Source organism: Heterocephalus glaber, unplaced genomic scaffold (assembly GCF_053883595.1).
Source record: "Heterocephalus glaber isolate CG9 unplaced genomic scaffold, H.glaber_assembly_v1.0 deba00001504, whole genome shotgun sequence".
Lineage (NCBI taxonomy): Eukaryota > Metazoa > Chordata > Mammalia > Rodentia > Bathyergidae > Heterocephalus > Heterocephalus glaber.
In genome coordinates, this window is record NW_028258324.1 from 31553222 (window position 1) to 31575264 (window position 22043).

Genomic DNA, 22043 nt, shown 5'->3' on the forward strand with positions numbered 1-22043 from the left:
GGGCCAAAGGCAGTTTAAATTCACTTTCTAATTTGCTGTACAGTAAATATCCTCAAATAGCTTGCTTTTTTTTTCTTAGTACGTGTTTGCAGTAAATAATGATCACATTCCTCATGGGCAGTTGGTACAGGTACATAACACATTTTAATTCTTTTTACTTTCCCTTCCCCTCCCCTCCTCTGTTCAGCCCCTCCCTCCATCCCTTGATCCTTTCCCCTTTTACAAAAGATCTCCCTGTTTCCTATTGTCTATATTTAATTTTGCTCTTGAATTTATTTACAATTTGGATTTTTCATATAAGAGGAACCATGCAATTTTTAAGATTGTGTATCTGATTTATTTTACTTAGGATTGTGGTCTCAAGGTACATCCATTTTCTTACCTTTCTTTATGGCAGCATAGTATTCCATTGTATATAACTACCACATTTTCTTTTAAAAAATTTTTATTTTATTGGTACATTTTAGGTATGCAATATAATGACATTCATCATTGGAAATTTGCACCTTTACATACTCTCTTGGTTCTTATTTTTTCCTCCTTCCCTTATCCTTCCTTTAACCCCTCCATCCCTCCCTATTTACAAATACTTTGTTTCCATGTTTTCATTTTCTCATAGTAATTCCATTCCCGTCTTTCCTTTCCCCTACCCCTCCCACTTCCCCTTCCCCTTTGCCCCTTTTCTTCCTATTTCACATTATGTATTATACCTTTTAGTCCTTATTTACACTTTCAGTTTCTCACCCTAGAGAAACTATTCCTCTCGGGAGCAACACTACTTAATTTTAGGGAAAAATAATTTGATTAGGCCTAGTTCTCCTGCCTACAGGCCAGCTATGGCATTGCCCGTGATGCTGTGATGCTCCAGGGCAAGGCCACACCTGCGGGGAGACACCCTGGGAGGAAAAAACCTTCATCTGCATAGTTCCTTAATGATCTAGGAATTCTGCACTCCCCAGTCAACTGTTAGGTTTGTTTCTCCCGAGTGCGGCAAGCTGGGGGGCTTTTGTCTTTGCTGCCCAGAGCAGCACTGATCAGGTCCAAAGCTCAACTTCTCCAAGTCTCATTTTTTCTGCCTTTCCTGTATAGTGAGTTAATTCGCCTAGTGCTGCTGTGGCTTGCAGGAGACTAGGACTTACTGCAGAGGTTCTGGTAACGCCCCCTTTCCCTGTTACCTACATATTCCTACCACATTTTCTTTATCAGTCATCTGTTGATGGACATACAGGTTGCTTCCAATATTTAACTATTATGAATTATGCTGTCATAAACATAGATAATCATTCATTACTGTGATATATTATCTTTAACTCTTTCAGGAAAATACCTAGAAGAACAGCTGGGTCAAATGGAATTTCTAGTTTTAGTTTTTTGAGGAATCTCCATACTGATTTCCATAGTGGTTGTACCAGCTAACATTCATTGACAATGTAGGATGGGTTTTCTCTTTCCTCTGCAGCCTTCCTAGCATTTGTTATTATTTGAACATCTTCAAATAGTTTCCTCAGTTTTTGTGGCATGGCATGTACAAAGAGTGTAACCTCAGGGAATTACTTAACTTCTGTAAGACTTGGTTTCTTAGTCCATTTTTTCCTGCTATAACAGGATATCACAGACTGGGTAAATTATAAGCAGTGGAAGTTTCTTTGGTTCCTGTCCTTGAAGGCTAGAAGGTGGAAGACCATGGCACTGGTATGATGAGGACCTCCATGCTATGTCACAATATGGCAGAGGGAAGGGGAAGCAAGCTTGCAGAAGACAGAAACAGGGCAAGAGGGGCTGAACTTAGAGAAAACCTGCTGTTGCAATACCTAATCCACTTTCATGATAATGATGGCATTAATCCGTTCATAACTTCACTAATTCTGTACATATTCTTTACTTTTTTCTCCCCAAATCAATCTTTTTTTCTTGATTTTATTGAAATCATCCAAATCTTTAAAACTTGTTACTATAATATAGAAATAATGTGGTCACATGTAACTCAGCAATAAGACACCAAATATAGGGTGACATTTTGTGTACCGTACATTTCTCTAACTAAACTAGTACTATTATTTTAATTAAGTTTCTATAAAGCAGATCCAAGGCAAGATAGAGCAGTAGTTAAGAGTATGAAGTCTAGAGCCATACTGCCTGAATTTGAATCCACATGCATGTTTTGCACAAATGATGTGAACTTAAAAATGGCTCATTTTCCTCACCCATAAGTTGAGAATAATTATAATACCTTTCTCATGTGACTGTTTTAGAATTGAGTTCAAATATGCAGAGTACTTAGAACAATGCCTGACGTGAAGTAGATGATATATAATTATGTCTATTATTATCTTTCTTGCTAAAGCTGATATACTGAGTTCTACTTTTTTACACTTATTTCAAGATTTTGATTAGAGCTTGCCCCACACTGTCATACCTTTTTCATACATTTCTTGGAATTATATTGTTAAGTGAATTATTCATATGTTTATAGCATGTTTTTGCATCTGTATTGTCTTGTCCTTTCCTGTTAGGTCCTGTTGTCCATGTTTTGTTATTTCCTAAAAGAACTGATAATTTTCTCTCACATGAATTTAAACCACCTTCCATTCTTTTCATTTAAATATTTACTTCCTTCAGCCATTTTGCAGTTTTTATTTTGGCAGAAGAGCACTTTAGGTATGAACTCTCATACCAAATCTGACAGATTTGTTGCACAGTGAATTGTAACTAAGGCTGATAAGCCAACATGAAAAGATACTCAAAAGTTGGTTCTTTTGGACCAAACTTGGTTACTCACTTTCATGATGAGATTAGAAGAACATCTCTAAAATGTTTACACCTTAAAACTTCTAAGTATCAGTTCTTGGCACATTTTTACACACACACACATGCACATGCACACATGAGCATACACACACATGCATACATCCCAGAACAAGATTAAAAAGACATGGAGCTAAATTTCAAATAATTATTTCAAAATAGTTTTCTAAAAATCTGGTCATTCTGATGATTTTGACATTATAATGGGTATATGCCAAGGGAGGAAGGCATTTATGCATTTTAGCATCTTAGCTTATTTAATAACTTAAATATTTAGACACATGACAATTGGTCTGCATTTGTACTCTCCTATTGTGTTACACTGGTTTACTTGTTTGATAACAGGTAACTGGGTTATGCTAAACATAGATGTAGTTTTTAGAAAACTGTTTTCCCAGAAAAGTGCTATGCTACATCTTCATGTTGGAGTTTTGTAGGTGACAATAAATAGCTCTACTTGCAATGAATTTGTGCATCCAGAAAATAGTTATTGAGTTCCAGCACTTTTATGGGTACTAAAGGAAAAGCAATGAGCACAACAGACAAAAAGTTCTGATCTGGGGATCTTATGTTTTGATGTGGGAGGCAGATATCATGACAGCACTTAATTTATAAGTGGTATGAAGAAAAATACAACAAGTAAGAGGGAATAAAGTTTTGACAGGGCATATTCTAGTTTGTATAGTTCTTAGGGAAGACCTTTATGGGATGACATTTGAGCAGAAGCCTGAAGGAAAAGAGGGAGAAACTGTGCAGCTATCTGGGTGAAGAGCAGTCTAGGTAGAGACAATGGTGAGTGCAGTGGCTGTAATACAAGAGTGCTCTAGTGTAGGCATACTGAAGGCCCAGGATGCTAGAGGGGAGTATCAAAAGAAGGTAGAAGAGATGGTGAGCCCAGGAGGTGTGGTGAGGGCTAAGGCTCTGGGATTTTTATAGAGCATTATTAAGACTCTGGTTTTTACTCAGAGTGAGATGGAAAGTTACTGGGGTTTTGAGCAGAGGAGTGCTGTGGTCTGAATCAGGTTTAAACAATACCTCTGGCTAACACAGTATGCATTAAAGCATGGGAAAGGTATAGGGTGAATAAATTGAACCTAGAGCTGGGAAAGGATTTAATCTAAGAGTCATTCAGTGTAATCAAGATTGTTGTCATTCCAGACATTCTTTAAGATTAAACCAAATCTATCCTGAAGGGCAAATATTTAGGTATTAGTATGTCAGTGTCATGTGCCTCTTGGAATTATTTCACGTTGTATACCAATAACCTTACAAAGACTAATATGTTTGCTAAAAGACAAAAAAAATGCTAGGTGTAAAATTTGGAATATAGACTTTATAGTGCTCTCTATAATATATATATATATAATATATCAAATATATTGATATAATACATCAAATCAAATAAATGATCATATTCAATTTTTTTCTGATGGAAGAGCAAGGTATATATACTCTTTTAGAGAACATTTAAGTTAGGTTAAGGAATAAAATATTAATGAAATTAAAATTTAAATATGGATTTTCTAAGACATGATCAGGAAATGCGGTCACATTAAAATGCCTATTTGAGACATTCTTTCATGTGTGGACTTTAACACGTTAAATTCTACAATGTAAAAAAGATTAAGCCAACTCAATAAAGAGTCAATCACAAGTAGCTGTGAATAGAACCCTTGCCTTCTTATGTGGTAAAACTGAATTCCTTTTTCTTGACCAACTTCATCTTTGTCTTCTTTTCATTTTTAAAATGAATCCTGCTAACTTTTGGTTCTGAAATATTATTCATTTATATTTCATAAAAATTTCACTCTCATGAGAGCTCTGTGGATTAGTGGTGTCTCACTGGAGATTGTGAATCCCTGGTTCTCTATTTTATTGTCCATCATGTGGAAATATAGTGACGATGTTTGCAATAAAAACATTCTCTATATGTGAAAGTTCACATTACCTTTTCTTTTTAGTGAGTGCTGAGCTGTAATTGTTCAGGCAGAGATTTGCTTAGCTGAGCAAATGGACACCACCATTTGCCTTGAAAATATAGAATGATTTTAAATATATATTCTTCCATACATTTTAATAACATTTTGCTTTACTCTTGTTGTATACCTATGAGCCAACGAATACACTTTTTATTACATTTTCTACTATGTCAAGCACAGAGTTGGGTGGTCAGGGGGAAAAACGTAGGAAATATTGCATTGCTTGAAAGAACTATATTTTTCAGATTTAAGGCTTTTCTCCCTACAATCAGTAATTTGGAAATTCTGTTGAAGAATTAAATTTGACTGGCAGTTTAATAACCCACATTCTTCAAGACATGCTTGTTCCCCATTCTTATGGAGGTTACCAGGGCTAAGAGAGCAGCACACAGGGCAGCTATAGCTTAGTGTGGGATTGGGGAATCACACTGGGAACACTGTGGGAGCCCAGGAAGAGGTGAAGCCATTATGGACTTGGTCAGGAGGCCTGTGAACCTGTTGCTAGAATAGAAAATCTGTGGAAGGCAAGAAAACGATCTCAAGATCGAATACATTAAGAATAAGAAACTAGGGCTACTCTTGAATGTGGTAAAAATAGATGGGGTTACATAAGTATCATAATGAGTATTAGTAGCATACTTATTAGTAGCATAATATTATTCCTACCCTCATCAACCTCCCAGCCTTACACTCAACTGACTGTGGAATGATAGTTTTCAATTTTGGTAACAAATCAAATAGTTATTATAGCATCACAGAATCATTGGAGAAGTTTTCACTCAGCATTTGTCATTTTTTTCTGAGCCTTGAAAATATGGAGCCTAAATTATCCTGACTACCTTTCCTTTAATAACAACATTTTGTAAAAGTATGGTTTGCCTCAAGCTACTGCAAAGATACAGAAGAACATAGAGTGTAGATATTTATTCAAGCAACCCACTTCTTGTAGAAACTGAAGGAAAGCCAATAGAAAAATCAATCCCAATTATTCTGAAGTCAAGTTTCACAATGTTCTCCTTACATTGTTATCTATGTATTCTCTGAGATCATTGATGTTTTAGTGACCTTTGATTCATTCATTGCCCAGCGCTGTGTCCAGCAAATAGTGTGGTAGAAGTGTTTGTAAAATACATACATACATAAGTAAATTTAATTCTCATTCCAGGAAATATAATCATCTGTCCCCTTGCTGATTTACTAAATTAATAATTCACTGATATATTTCCTGTGGTCAATTTGAAAGATACTCATTCCTTGGTATTTGTAGGTGATTGGTTCTGAGATATCAAAAATCACAGATACCAAAACCACAGAGGCTCAATTTTCTTAATAACATGGTGCAGTATTTGCATAGAATTTATACACATCCTCATGTGTATTTTCAATCATCTCTAGGTTGCTTATAAAATAAAATACAACGTATATGATATATAATAGTTGTTATACTGTATTTTGAGGAAATGGTAAGAAAAATATCTTTATTTGTACATATATATACAAATATATATGATGACTTGTACTCTGAGTAACATTTTGACCATTCTTTTAAAATTATTATACAGTTTATTCATTATTATTTTTTATTTTATTATAAAATTTTGTTTTACTTTTCCATAGAAATGAGTGCTTCTTAATATTTTCTTTATTAATATCTACTTTTATTAAATTGAAGTAAAAAGTAAAAAATGTCATATCTTCAGTACATACATAATTTGGGGGGAGAGGAAGTATTTTCAATCTGCAGTTGGTTGAATCCTCAAATGTGAAATCCATGGATACAGAGGGCTAGCTGTACAAAAATTTCTATTATGCCTTGCTAATATATAATGACTACAAAATGTCTTTAGTGTCCTATAAAGTAAAAGATCTGAAGATCAAGGAAATTGAGTACAATAAAATACATTTTAGACCTAAACTATATGGAAAGTAGTTATTTGAGAAAGCCTCCAATATCTGAGAAAGCTTTTCCTGGTGCATCTAGTTTGTTTATCATTTTTTTCAAATACATAAAGAAAATGAAAAAGGTTAGATTGAATGCACCATAACCATGTGACAACTTCTTTTAAAACAAGTATTGCCATCAGCCATTTACTGACTCTTTTTCTTCTGAGAATATATAATTGCTTAATCTTCATTCTTTTGATAAAATACATCCCTGGTTTATAGATTATTGACTAAGATTGTACTTTATAAAAAAGACCAAATTTTTTTATCCTTGTATGCTTCTTTTCTTCCATCCTGCAAACATACTGAGACTGAAGATGGAATAATATAAAAAAAAATTCAAAGATTATGTTTAAACAGAGAGCCAGATGAAAACTGAGTGAAATTTAGAATAGAAAATAGGTTATCAACAAAACCAAACTTCCTCACTTTGGTTGCTCATAAAGTAACATTAAGTGAAAGGAAAGATACTCAGTGCAGTCAGTACATTGTTTCCAACACTGTAACTTTCACTGGGTTGTGGCTGGAGGATATGAATGAGTTCCTTTCCAGCAGAACTGTACAGGTAATGATCCTTTCTTGCCTGGATTAAGAGAGTGTCTCTCCTGATAGGGTTAGTATTTGTCTTTACCTGGAGTTCTAGGAGTAACATTGGTCCTAAGTGTATTTTGTGCTAAACTCTCTCTGCTAGTTCAATTTTTAATGAACAGATAAATGGTATAAATTTGAACCCAGGCTTGTGATGGCTAATTTTCAGGAAAATGCTTTAATTTGACCCCTGTGAATTTTTCTTGCTTTTATGAGAGCTCACCTATGTGTTTAAAAGATTGTTTATTATATTTTAAGCAGTGTTTCGCTTTTCCTATAATACTTCAGGAAATGGAAATTGATGGTATTTATTTTATAAGTAAATGGCTAGGTATACTTTCATATTTGAGCCCTATATTTTCATTTATAAGATTCTCAAATATTGAAAAAGTTTGAATAATGCTAACATATCAAGTTAGGAGATGAAATATTTGACCTTCCTAAGCTCAAAATCCATTCATATTGAACTTGAGGAGTATGTGCACTTGGGGATGTTAATGTGCCTAATAAATATCTTCTTTGGACCTGTCTATTCATTTTGGTTTGATTATGTGTTTTTTTGAAACTCTTATACATTGTGTCCATCACAGTATTGCCATATGAACATTGATAAATCCATATTATCTCAAAAAAGTTGCTTCTCCAAATCTATGAGAAGGTAAAAAAAGACATAAAGTATTTTCTCTTGTTGTTTCAGAGTCTCCATTAAGCCTCAGAGAGTATTTTGAAATACATCAGGCTACTGACCTTTTAGTTGAAATGACACTATTTTTTGATATATTATGTCTGCATTTCTTTGAGTGCAGTGGGAGTGTTATGTTTTATATCTAGATGTTCCACAGAAACCTCATATGCTCACAAGTAGGACTTTTCGGAGGTAATTGCATCATTGATAAGTTTAGAGCTAAATGTCATGCTGAGAGGTAAAACCTGGTTAGAGCAGGTGGGTCACTGGGGTCATGGCCTGGAAAGGTATGTTTTCCCCTCCTCCCTTGATCTCCCTCTGCTTCCAACTGCCATGCCATGAGCTGTTTCTCTTCTGCCAATCCTTCCTGCCATGCTGCCCTGCCTTGGATCCAGTTGACTATGGACTGAAACTTCTACAAACTATGAGAGAGCCAAAATAAACTTCTCCTCATTTAAGTTGTGGCTGTCAAGTATTTTGTTTCAACAACGAGGAACGTAAGATAAATTGAGGGACTATAAAAGTAGAGTAGTTGCTGTGATTTTACTTGACCGTGTGGTTTAGAAGTTTTTGGAATTGGTTCATGGGAAGAATTTGGAAAAGTTTGGAGACACCAGCTAGAGGAGGAGCCTTAGAATTCTGTAAGTTGAGCTTGATGGGAGATTCTGGTCAGAGCTCAGAAGACCAGAATGTTGATAAAAATAAAAGCAGATGGAAAAGACCAGGCTCAGGAGATTTCAGTTGGAAACAAGGATTCCATTGACAGATGGATTCCAGCTCTGCCAGAAAATCTGTCTACATTTTTGCTCCTGTCCTGAGACTTCAAGGGAGACTGAGATTAAGGGCAGTGGACTAATTAATCTGGCTGAGAAAATTTCAAAGCAGTTTGATGTCGAGACTTTGGAATGGAGGCTTTTAGCCAAATGTTGGGGGCTTTTGATCTGCTCTACCTGTAGAATCAAGAGCCATTGTATCAGCTGAATGATTTAAAAAGCTTTGAGTTTGGCTAGAAAGGAAGGTCTGGTGAAGTTGGGGCCTGAAAAGATGGAACAGAGGAGAGCTTGGTCAGGATAATAGAAAAGATGGCTTAAAGTTATCACAGGAACTAACAGGACCCCACCCTTTGAATGCTCAGTGTCGCAAAGGTGAAAGATTTTGCTTTCAGAAGAGAATTCCAAGGTGCTCTATTGGAGAAGGACAGCCTGGGGAATTGATTCCCAGGGATTCAGTTAACCGTGCTCAGCCATCCAGGCACTCAGAGGCCTCTGCAATCACTAGCAAGATGCAAAAGGGCTTAACTACCGCTCCAGCTGGTGTCAGACCTTGGCATGATCCAAGTATGCACCATGCAAGAATTGTGGGGCCAGGAAGGCTTCTATCTAGATTTTAGAAGAAGGCCTGGGAGGCCAGGCAGTGTTCCCTGAGAAAGCAGTGAATGAAGCTGTGAGAGTGAGGGTGAAAGTGCAGTAGAGATGCCAGGAATTTAGAGATGGCAGGAACATAGAACATCTGAGAAAAGCCACGAGAAATAAGCAAAGCAAGCTCAAGAGAGAAGCCATGAGATCTGCAATCACTGGCAATGTTATAGAGATGGGGCCACCAAAGCCCTTTGCAGGTACTTCTCGTTGCCACAAATTACATTGGATGCTGGATATGGAACTATAGGATTTAATAATTTAATGCTGGGTTTCAGTCTTGCTTTGGCCCCACTGCTTTCTATCCCCCATTCCTCCTTTTTGGAATGGGAATGCTTATCCTGTGCTATTGCATGTTGGAAGTGTTTAACTTTCTTTCTTTCTTTTTTTCTTTCATAGGGCCTCACAGCTAAGAGGAGACTGGTCTTCGAGTTTTCAGCCATGCTGAAACTATTAGGACTTTGGCCAGTCATTGAAACAAATTGAGTGTATTTTGAATAAAGGAATGTACATGAGTCTTTTGGGGGCCAGGGGCAGAATGTTATGATTTATACCTATATGTTCCCCACACAGCCTTATGCAATCATGGGGGGGGTGCTTTTGGGAGGTGATTGAATCATAGGAGCATGATATTCATCATTGGATTAGTCTCTTTATCTGTTGGTTCCTCTCTCTCTCTCTCTCTTTCTCTGTATCCCCCCCGTCCCCTTTCCTACTGCCATGCCATGAGCTGTTTCACCTCAGCCAAGCCCCGTTGCTAAATTACCCTGCCTTGGAGTTAGATGGGTATAGACTGAAACCTCTACAAACTGTGAGCCTAAATAAACCTTTCTCTCTGACAGTTATGGGTGTAGTCTATTGTGTCTCAGCAACCATGGAGTAAGTAAGACAGGAGGGTCATTTTCTGTCTCTTTCCTTCTTGTCAGCTGCTGTTTCTTGCTGCTGGTGCTGTAACTCCCTCTAACAACTGTTTCTGCCTTAAATTTGTTATTCCTGATAACCTATGGATGAACTAGAACCAAACAATCAGTTAGAATTAGTGTCCAACATCTGAAAATATGTTTTGGTGAAGGGTAACAGGGCAATTGGTAATGGGGTGATCCAAAGAGAAAATTACTGAAGATTTAATATTGGCCTTTAAAAGTCTATTTTGACTTTGAACAGAAGGATTTTGAATTCAGATGATTTATTTTTTAACTTAGGTTTTGTTCCAGATACTTAAGATTGAATTATGTGATCTCCACATAAATGAAGTATTACCTTCTCTGATAAGAGGACGGGTTGACTGACTAACAACACTGTGGTCCAGTTGAAAATCATATTCCCTATATGATATTATTTTGTGTTGCAATTTTCTTGTCCCAGAGGCTAGTAAGATTGAGTCAATTTGCAAGATGAATCAAAGGTGAATAATAATTTTTAAAAGGTGAATCTGTAAAACCGAGGTCAAGATTTAAAGGATAAGACTGTAGGACCCAGCCAAAATTTCCTTTTTGCTTATTCATTATAGTACTGTATATGGCATTTCTTTTAGATTTAAAGGCAGTGTTGGAAAAGGGAGAAAAAAGAAACCTTCAAACAGTCAATGTGATATTTTGCTCTCTCTACATAAGCTGAATTTGCATTGGTCACTCAAAGATGGATATTATAAACCTGTCATCATTCTTCTATTTGATAAGTAGTTAATAATTTTCTTAGATTTTATGACGTTTTTGCTGATGTGGATATACAAAGCTGCAAGCCCAGGTGGTGAAGATAGGCGCTTTATAATGTGACTGTGAGCAGTGTTAAAATGGTTACAGTTTCTGAACTTCTTTCTTCAACATTATTTTTTACTATCTTTGAGGCTCAAGTTTCATTTATCAGTTCAGTTCGATGCTTTGAGTTCAGTTCGGGATTAACTAATCACAGAAGTCAGTGCTCAGTGCTGGGCTTCTTAGCCTGGTAGGCACATTTGCAGCACCTAATGAGCTTTTAAAATTCCTAATACCCAGGACATATTTCAGACTATTTAAATTAGAGTATTTGAGTATGTAACCCAGCAAAAGTCCTTACTGAAGCTCCTCAGTGTGATTTCAGTGTTCGAAGAACCACTCCTTAGTACTAAAGCTTAATCAGGTTAGACTCTTAGAAGGTCCTGACAGAGGTCAATATTAACACAAGCTGCCAACCCCAGCTGGGCCATCAAGTTTCTGCTTAACTTTTTATTAAATTTATTCTTAGCACTCTCTCACATATATCCTGAAGGTTTATTCTAAAACTTTCATAAATCTTCATCTATTATTTGCCCCTTACTTCCTTCAGTTTTAGCAGATTAGTTACCTGCTACTCAAAAGCAAAGGCAGCCGTCTGTAGGAACGGCTCATTCCCCCTCTCCTCAGTTACATGTGGTCACCTGGATCACTACTTCCTTCCCAGCTGGAGTGCTGGCACCCGTTGTTCATCCTTTCTCCTTTTCTGGGTCTTTTCTCAGGTCTGTCTTCCACCCTCTGCTCTCCACTCTTGCTTCCCCTCTGCTTCTCCTTTCCTGGCCGAGCCTTCCTCTCAGAAGCCCATCTTCTTTCTCCCCCTCTTTTCTCCTGCAGCTTATTTGAATGCCTCATCTTTACTCACTGTCTCAACTTCCTCAACCTTAGCCCTAATATGGCTTCCACCCAAAAAAGCCTCTCAGGTTCTGCCAAAGATGTTTGCTCACCAGTTCCAATAATGTCACTCACTCTTTCCTATTACTTCCTTTCTTTGTCCTTGTGGAAACCCTGGACCTCTCCCATGTGGTCTCCAAATTCAACTGCCACACCTCACTTTTTAGACAACTTCCTTCTCTGCCTACTTCTTAAGTATTTGTTCTATGGGCTTTTATTCTTAGCTAGCTTGTAGTGGCTTCCTCTATGTTTTCCTTAGGTGATTCTGGCCCATCTCCCGGGTTCAGCCAAGATTTATATATAGCTGATAAGTTAGCTGGTAATCCAACTTTTCTCCAAATTTTGGGCCTTTATATGTATGTTTGAAATGCATAATGATTGTTTACATCTTGGGGAATTAGTGCATACACTACCATAATCATTTTTACCTTCCTTTTCTCTCCTTGCTGTCATCTCCACTCATCCCCAGATCCTCTTCCCATCTCCACAAAGTCTACTTCCCTGTCTTTTTTCTCTTTAAATTACTTATATTTTGGCTTTCTCGTATAAGAGAAACTGTGATATTTAACTTTCTGTCTTTGATTCATTTCACTTAGCATTATAGTTTCAAAGTGCATCCACTTTCCTACAAATAATTAAAATTTATCCTACTTTATGGTCAAGTAGTACTCCATTGTGTGTTTGTTTTCATAAGTAGCTTTTCCAAATATTTATAAGTAGGAGCCTTATTCTGCTTCATGCTATTCAAGCAGAGATAGACACGAAAATCTGAGATTATGAAACATAATAATCATGTTAAACTTTTGTATTATTATATAAAAATATTTACTGATCTGGTTATTTTTACTTCAGCCATTGATTTGTTCAGTGTCTACAACTCATAAATTCTCTGCAAGGCACCAGCAATGCAGTAGTGACTCAAACAGTTTTGCCATTACAGAGCTTCAAGTCTAGTGGGACATTTAGATGCTAAATAAGCAATGACACACAAGAATATAGGTTTTAAAACTTTTGAAAATTCTATTAATAATAATGAAAATAACAATAACTAACTTTACTTAAATGTCATTTCATAGGTACGATCTTCCTCCTAGCTGTTCTCTTTTTTTTTTCCATTAAGTTTATTGGTACATTTTAAGTGTACAGTAGTTACATTCATCACTGGGATCTTGTACCTTTACAAGATGTATCTTGGTTCTTACTTTTTCCCCATTCCCCTGCCCTCTCTTCATCCCCTCCATCCTTCCCTATTTACAAAGACTTTGTTTCCATGTTTTTCCTTTTCTCATATTTTTTCATTTCCCTTCTTTTCTTTCCCCTTCCCTCCTAGCAGATCTTAGTTTCTTTGCTTTATCTGCCCCATAATTTAATATATGTCTTACTAGTCATTTGACTGATAGCTCTTTGTATGTCTTCCCAATTAAAATGATAATTTCTTGAATGGAGAGACTCTGTTTTTCCCTGGTGTAGCTATAACTTGTACATGGTAGATGTTCAATTTATTTTAATAATGAATGAATGACATTTTGCTATGTAATCACCCTGCTAAGAGTTTTTCATGCATTTATTTTTTACTTACTCTGTGTAATAAGCTGAATAATGGCCAACCATACATATCATGTTCTAATCCCTGTAACCTATAAATGTTACTTTGTAAGGAGAAAAGAAGTTTTTAAAAATGTGATTAAAAATGTGATAAAAGAAAGGCAGAGGTAAATTTTACATGCAGAGACATGCAGAAGGAACATGACTAAGGAGACTGGGATTGGAGTTATTTGGTCACAAGTCAAGAAATTCCACCGGCCACCAGAAGTTAGAGGAGAGAAATGGATTATTCCTTAAAGTCTGTAGAAGGATCATGAACCTGTCACATCCTGATTTTGTCCCTCTAATTGACTTTGGACCACTGGCCTCTAGACTGTGAGAGAATAAATTTTTGTTATATCAAACTGCTACATTTGTTGTCATTTGTTGCAATAGTCATAGGAAATTATGACCTTGGTATTTTTATCATGATCCATTTTATCAATGAGGAAGTAGAGATAAAAACATTAAGCTTCCAAGAGATCATATTATTTAGTAGAAACAATACAAGTATTAGCCATTTGGTAGCCATCTCATTACACTATATATCATAGAAGTCTGTTTAAATTAAATAAGTGAGAGTTTAAGTCAAGACTAGAAAGATGGTTAGGAATTAGTCAATGAAATGTGAAAGAAGAGAGCTCCTAAGATGGAGAAGATGTCAGTTTAGCCTGGAAGCTTATAAGACAAAATTGATGAAGAAGCCTGGATAACCTTGGGGAGAGCTCTAAAGATTTTGGAAATTATCCTAGGCCAGCAGGGTGAAAGTTAAGAGACTTATATATGGTGGAACTGCATGACCAAGTTTTCATTTTGTAGCCACAATGACTTCTATGTGATGAACAAATAAATCAAGAAGAGGGTAAGATAAAGAATATCTTCATGAGCTGTCACACTAGTCTAGGCAAAAGACAGTTCACATTTGGATTGAGATGATGATGTAAAAGTGGACATTGCTGAGGGAAAAAATAATAGACCTAGTTTAGATGTGAGGTAAAGGAAAGAAAAAGTAAAAAAATGATTCTGATTCCCCTCAAAAGCACTTATGTGAGTGGAATTACTTATTTTTTAGAAGGAGAATATTAAGACAGGAATTCTTTTTATGGAAGAATGAAATCAAGAATTCAGATGTGGATATGTTAAGTTTGAGGTGACCTTAGGACAGAGTAAAGATGGTACTTAGCCCATTGGCTAAATGTATCCGGAGTAAAGAAAAATATATGTATGTCAAAGATTAATATTTAGAAGAGCAAAATCTGAGGAAAGATTGCAGAATGAGAAAATGAAGGGCTTCAGGTAGAAACCTGGAGATTTCCAAGATTTTAAAGTCAGTTGAGCTAGATAAGGAAATTAAAAAGAAAGGGCCAGAGGATGGAAGAAAAACTAGTAGAATTCACACCAACTGAAATATCATTGTCAGCAATGTTGAATGCTTCTAAGAATTACAGAAAGTTGAGGGCTAAATTTAGGTGTTTGGATTTAGTAAGTGGATCTCAGGGAGAAGAATCTAGAGCAGTGTAGGCAGAAAGCCTGAGTGAATGTGCTGGGGACATTGTCCTACACTCTTCTCACATTTTCCTCTTTGATTTTGTTCCATTCTAACATGCCTCCTAACCAGCCCCAAAACTAAAGTACCTGAAGAGATGCTGACTTCATCCTTATCTGGGGCAAAATTACTCTAAAAGAATTGTGGTTATTTCCTTTGTCTGTACTGGTTTAGGAAACCAGACTTAATCAGTGTATATAATATGTCCTTGGTGACTATTAAACATTCAAAGCTAGATATGGAGTTTGCTGTCGAATCAACCTGTAAAACTTTTTTTTTATAATTTTGTGGCAAAAGAGCATTTCCTCTTTTTTTCTAGTGAATGTGAATAAGAAAGCATGTTTTCCCACTTGATGCCGGCATATATTCAGTGACCAAGAAAGAAGTCTCTCAAGGCCAAAATAAATACATAAATGAAGGAAAAGTTCAAAGAATTTAGAGATATTGAGCCTAAATCATGCATAGAACAATGGCCTACCCCAATCTTTGGACTTTCTGAGAATATCATGATTGTTTAAATCATGATTATTTAAATCAAAATCTTCCTCATATCCATAATGGAAGGGAAGTGGAGTCAGTTTAAAGTATTTTTCTCATGGTGATTTGTTATAGAGAACACAGAGATAGTAAGGGTAAATACTAAGGGAGAGAAGAAAAAGAAAAGTTAGAGGAGATACTTGATTGAGCAAAAAGAGATAAATAAGATCCAAAGCACAGGTTAAGTACAAAGGATGACTCTTTAACTGTAACAAGAGAGTGAAGGAATAAATGAATGAAGAAACAACAGGTTTGGCATATTTAATTATGGAAACCAAGAGAGATTTTTCTATGAAATAGATTACATTTCTCAATGTAGTTAGACAATGTGGTATCTGCTTGAAGATGTGGCTGATATGGACTGGAACTGAAGCTTATTAGAGAAAATTAATGATATGGCTATTGGAATGCTCCACTGAGATTGCTTTATTTATAATGATATTATTCTGTGCAGTTGGAGAGTTTCCCCCTGCAGTTGAGCTGATGGGTACAAGTATATAGAAAGCACACGAGTGGGTGAAAAAGCAAAACAAGGAAGTAGTCAGTGGGTATTGATAAATTGAAGATGTTGGATAATACATTGACATTAAAAATAATGATAGCACTCGGGGTTCTTGAGCAAGTATAGCTGGAAAAAAGTTATAATCAGAAAAGGGGAACATCTGAATAATAATTATAAATAATAATTTTATATTATAATTTTATAATAATTTTTAATTTTTATAATAATTTTAATATAACAACTTTTGAGGATTAAAAGGTCAAAGACAGGAAAATAGGAGCTAAAGAAGTTAAGCTAAAGAAGAGGTTCCTATGTATGAGGAAGTGAACTTTAGGGATGGATGGTTGATCTTTGGGCTTGCCAAAGTCACTCTGGAGGCTTGGTAGGAACTACATTAGAGAAGACTTAAGTTTGGAGGGTGTTGGAAATGGTTTGCTAATTTTCACCAAGGCTCTGCACTGTGCAACTTCTACTGTTATTAGGATATGTTTCTGAATTATTTTAAGCAGTAGAATTCTATGCTAACTCAAATCTTTCCTATCTAGCCTGCAGAAGCCCAATGTTAAATCCATAGGAATTTCGACAGAGTTGCATATTAAATACTTAAAAATAATTTATTGAGTTCCCAATATGGAAAAATAGCTAGAAATTATTTCCTGAGTAAAAGTTAATCTTTTACTAACAATGAAGGATCATGTGGTTATATAAAAATACGTGACCTTCACTTAATAATTCAACACAGTGTTCTACTGAATTATAAGTTAGTCCTTGGCTTGTAAAACTCACAGGGGTGGATTTTGAAAAAAATATATAAAAAATATATTTAAAAATTTAACTTTTATCTGTCTTTATAAAAGTGGATATCTTGAAGTAAATGAAAATTAACTCAAGTATTTCACCTATTTTTGTTGGAAACATTTATAAAATTAAATACATTTATACATATGTAGCATAGTGATAATTAGGTCTATGAATCATGATTATGAACATCAAATAAGTAATTGTGCTACAATCAGTGACTCAGAAGTCAATGAATGGATTGTATTTGCTTTCTTCTTTTTATTACCAAAATATCTAAATACATTGCTTATTGTACACTTAAAATTTTGTCAGTCATTGTATTAATTCTGGATGTTTCCTCTTCTATTTCTGCACTGGGAAATCAGATAATCAAATTTATTTAATTACATAGAAAATGGAAGTAAATGGATTCTAAATATATGCCTGAAAGAACTTACTCTTACGACATTTGTTACAAGTATTTCCTTGGCTCTCAAGTGTATGGGCTGGTTCTGAACACTTGAATTTATCATTTTATGACTTTAAGATAAGCAAGATATTACTATACCTTTTCTAGAGACTTTTATTTCATCTTGTTTTTCTCTATAGACTCATGATGAATAGAATTGCTATTAATATCAATTAATTGAAATATCTGTGGCTTAGTTAGAAAAATATAACCTTGTAAAGTATTAAAGCTGAAGGAGATCTTAGAAAGATTTTGTTCCAGAGTTAGATTTAATATCATAATAGGCCAAAAATATTTTTGAAAGGGCCATCTAAAAGGATATTGAAATTAATATCTTGCTTTAAGAATACTGTATATTAAAAAGTATGATATGAATCTGTCACTCAATCTGATTATCTTGTTTCTGGCTGTCCAGAAATTGAAACTAGAGTTTCCTACTATTGAAAATAAATATATTTCTTATGCCACAATGAAACTGTCTTGAAACATTGCCAGATGAAAAACTAACAAAAAATATTCCCTCAATTCATACATGAATATATTCAACCCTATTTAACTTCATATGTAATCAGGAACATACAAATAGATCAATATTTCATGTTAAAAATCAAAGGACTTATATTAGAATTATAAAGTAGTTTTAATATCATAGTAATATTCAAGATGAGCCATTGGATTTCAGAGGAAGAAAGACCCCAGAGATGATCCAATTATAATATTAGCAAGTTTTGAAATCACGTAATTTTCTTTGAAGAAATTGGATTTTAGAAGGTCTAAGTGAATTTCTCAAGGTCACACAGGCAGCACTGACATTTACTCACTCATTTCTCATGCATGTATTGCTCATCTACTACATGCTAGAATGTGTACAAAATCTTCTTACTATACTGTCTAAAAAGACCTTCAAGAAGTTATAATTTAATGACAAAATGAGATCTGGGACACAAGGCTTCTGATGCCTGTCCTTGGCTTTTATCCAACAAACCTTCCAACCTCATTTACTTGTTTCAACATTTTAGAAGACTTTGGTTTCACTCTGAGGCCCCTAACATTGGACAAATTATTTTCAAGTTTTTAGGGCCTATTTTTCTTATTTTTTTCCTTTCAGATTTAGTTACATAAAAGAGAAACATTTTCATATTGACAATATCTGTCATGAGTAAAAGCAATAATAGTAATAATAAGGTGCTAGCAAGGTGCTAACAAAATCTAGATTTTCATAAACAAAAACATTTGAAAGAAATATATAAATAAGCCTTGCATTCAGCCAAAGCCTATCCAAGTAAATGTGTGTGCACAAACAGAATTATTATAATATAATAATTATGATTTAGAATAATATATCTTAGTTCCTTTTAGGTATGAGGCATGATTATTTAACCATCACACTGTAAAATAAGAATGAACATTAAGGAACATCAAATCTGAATTGAATTTATTTTCACAAGATCAATGCTAACTCACAAACTGCAACTTCTTTGATTCTAATGTTAAAAGTTTTAAAACTAAAAAGAAGTCTTAAATTTTTTAAATCTTTCTCACCTGTAATCCCAGAACTCAGAAGGCTGAGACAGGAGAATCATCATGAGTTTGAAGCCAGAGTGTGCTATTCAGTGAGTAGTGAGACCCTGTCTCGCATTCAAGTACTAACTAAGACCCTGTCTCTAAAAACAAAGAAACAAAAAATGAATGAATAAATAAAAACATTAAAACTTTTTGAGTGGGGTCTGCATTAAAAAGGCATATTTTGTTTTCTACTTGTAAGGAAACTAAGTCTTGGTTGTACCTAAGTAGTATGAGAAAAAAACGGTAGCAAAAAACCTACACATATCATGTAAAACTATATTCTTTCTACTCATATGTAGCAAACATATTAAACAGCGAAATGGAAGGTTACACTTAATGTGACAGTTATTAAATTAATTACTCATCCATTGGAAATATTCAAAGCTCCCAAATAACTTATTACCTATTAAGTGTCATTTGTCATTTAGACAAACAAAAATGAAACATACGCCCAGTCTTTGCAATTCAAATTGTTTCATAATATCTTAGCTATTTTCTCATTGTTGAGACAAAATACCCAGGACCCAAAGTTAAAGGAGGAAAGGCTTATTTAGCTCACAGTTTGTAGAGGTTCCAGTCCATAAATTGACTGGCTCAAGGGAGGATGGCATCTCAGAGGAGAAAAAATTCATGGCAGGCAGAAGGTAGCAAAGCAACAAGGGATGACCACAGCTCTTTCTATCCCTTATATCTTATCCAGGTTACTTAGGGTGGGTAGCACTCACACCCTTAATCCTAGGACTCTTGAACCTAGCATTGTACAATGAATCAATCCCAGTGTCAGTGTCACACACTCTAGATCCAGCCATCTCTGAACAAGCCCCACTGCATGAACTTTTTGGGACTATCTAGACACAAGCCATAACATATAACATATAAACACTGCTCAGATATACATTTTGAACTAATAATGTTTTTTTCTAAATATAACTTAGGTAAGTCAGGCTTTGTCAAGCAAAGACAGTTAATAGGTTTATGATCTGTACAAAATTTTAAAGTAGTGTTATTCCAAATAAAGATTTTCTTCTATTACAGTGTGACAACATAAATGTTTTCTGATTGAATATATATGTTAAAGCTTAAATTGGCAACATTTTGGATGTCAAATGACTTAGTGAAGAAATTACTATTCATTTAAATATATGTATCATCTTATTATCATCAGGCCCCTAAACTTTCAAATTTTCCTACCAAAATACATTTATATCTAATAGTTTTAGGAAAGTTACAGGCTTTATTTCAAAAAAGCAGCAAAATTTTAAAACCAAAAGTTTATTGAAAAAGTTATTACTTTTATTAGAAACTATTGTGCTGGCAAGATGTTGACAGGAAGTAGTATAGATATATATTTCATAAGTGTACTTCTTTATTTAATAATATTCTGGCAGCAGCAGAACACTTCCTTGGCCATTCAAAGTAGGAGTATTTGATGGACTGTATCAGCTGGTCCCTTGGTACACAAAACGAGAATTTCCTCCCAAATACAATATTCAGAAAGTCACAGATCATAGATACCTTTCAGAATCCTATACTAGTCAGAAAGCCGGAATAACATGTCACTCCTGGCTGCTTAGAAAGACAAAAGTTCCCAGACAATGCTATAACTGGTTCATATTTTAATATTTATAAGACCTTTAGCCTGGGCTGAAATGTTATCTAACCACAAAAAAGTGACAATAAGAGTAACAATAAAATCAGTCATAGGAAGTCTTTGATTCTCCCCATATGTGTTCATCTGACCAACATGCAGTAGAATAGCACTGTAGCACAGGAAGACAAATACTGCAAACATAACACAAGATTGTGCAAAAGAAGAGTGACCTATAAGGATATGGATGTAAATTTCCAACTATACATACTTATATTGGTGGTGACTAAAACCACTCCTAATTCAACCTGAATGGCTAGCCAAAAGGAACTGGAATGGTTTAATAATGACACAATATGTTTGACAATATCTTGCACTGTGTAAATGGAGTAATATGTGTGGAAACTAAAGAGTAGCATAATTAAAAGATTTATCCATGTTTACTCAATCAGGAAAGAACTTAGCACCCAAATTTCCTGGCAGCTATATCTGTAAGATACTTGTGTGTATTCAGCTATATCAGTAAGATACTTGTGTATATTGTCCCCCAGTGATAGTAACTGTGTCAACTTGAGGAAGAAACATCCAACTAAATTGGATCAGCATAGTTCTGAGTGTGGCTGGGGTATTTACTGAGGACAGAAGACCCACCCTAGGACAGCTTGTCACCTAAATGGTATAAAGGGGAAACAAAGAAGGAAGGCTTGCTTTTGTTTCTTCACCTTCACCTTGGATATCATTTGCTTATTTCCAGCACAGACCCTTCAGCCTCCAGCACAGACCCTTCAGCCTCTATCACAGAACCTTTGGCCTCCTGGTGTGGACTTGGATGGGACACTATAGTGAGCTCCAGGCGTTTGACTGGATCCTTCAGATCTCCAGAGTACAGGCAGATCCTCTGAACTCTTCCATACCTGACTCTGTAGGCAGCCATTGTAAGCCAATCTCGTAAAATCTTATATATTTGTATATCATGCATTAACTGTTTCTCTAGCAAGGTTTAACTGATACATCCTGTTTTGATTCTACATAGATAATATAGATAACTTTTTAAAGTCAGTAACTTCTAAACTTTTTAAATAAAATATTAATGTATTAGTTAGGGATCTACAGAAAAACAGAAACACAGGACATATCTCTAAGTAGAAAGATATTTATTTTAAAGAATTGACTCATCAGCTTGTTGAGTCCCAGATTCTAGAGGAGGCTGGCAAACTGGAAATTTAGGGAAGAGTTGCAATTTAAATCCAAAGGCAGTTTGCTGTAAGGCCAGTGTTGCAAATGAAGTCTGAAGGCAGCATGCTGGAGAATTTCTACTTTCTTAGGTGATGTCAGCCTTTAGCTGATCAGAAAAGGCCCGCAGCAATTTGCTTTACTAAAAGCCTGCTGATTTAAATGTAAATCTCACCCAAA

At 35.2% G+C, this 22043-nt stretch overlaps 1 long non-coding RNA gene across 2 annotated transcripts in view; it reads left to right on the forward strand.

Moving 5' to 3' along the window:
- Positions 1-22043, forward strand: part of LOC110347816 (uncharacterized) — an 82610-nt gene that overhangs the window by 44275 nt on the left and 16292 nt on the right. For both annotated transcript variants that reach the window (XR_002392666.2, XR_002392665.2), the window contains exon 3: positions 21385-21565. This is a non-coding gene — a long non-coding RNA (uncharacterized LOC110347816). The remainder of the gene's footprint in view (positions 1-21384; positions 21566-22043) is intronic.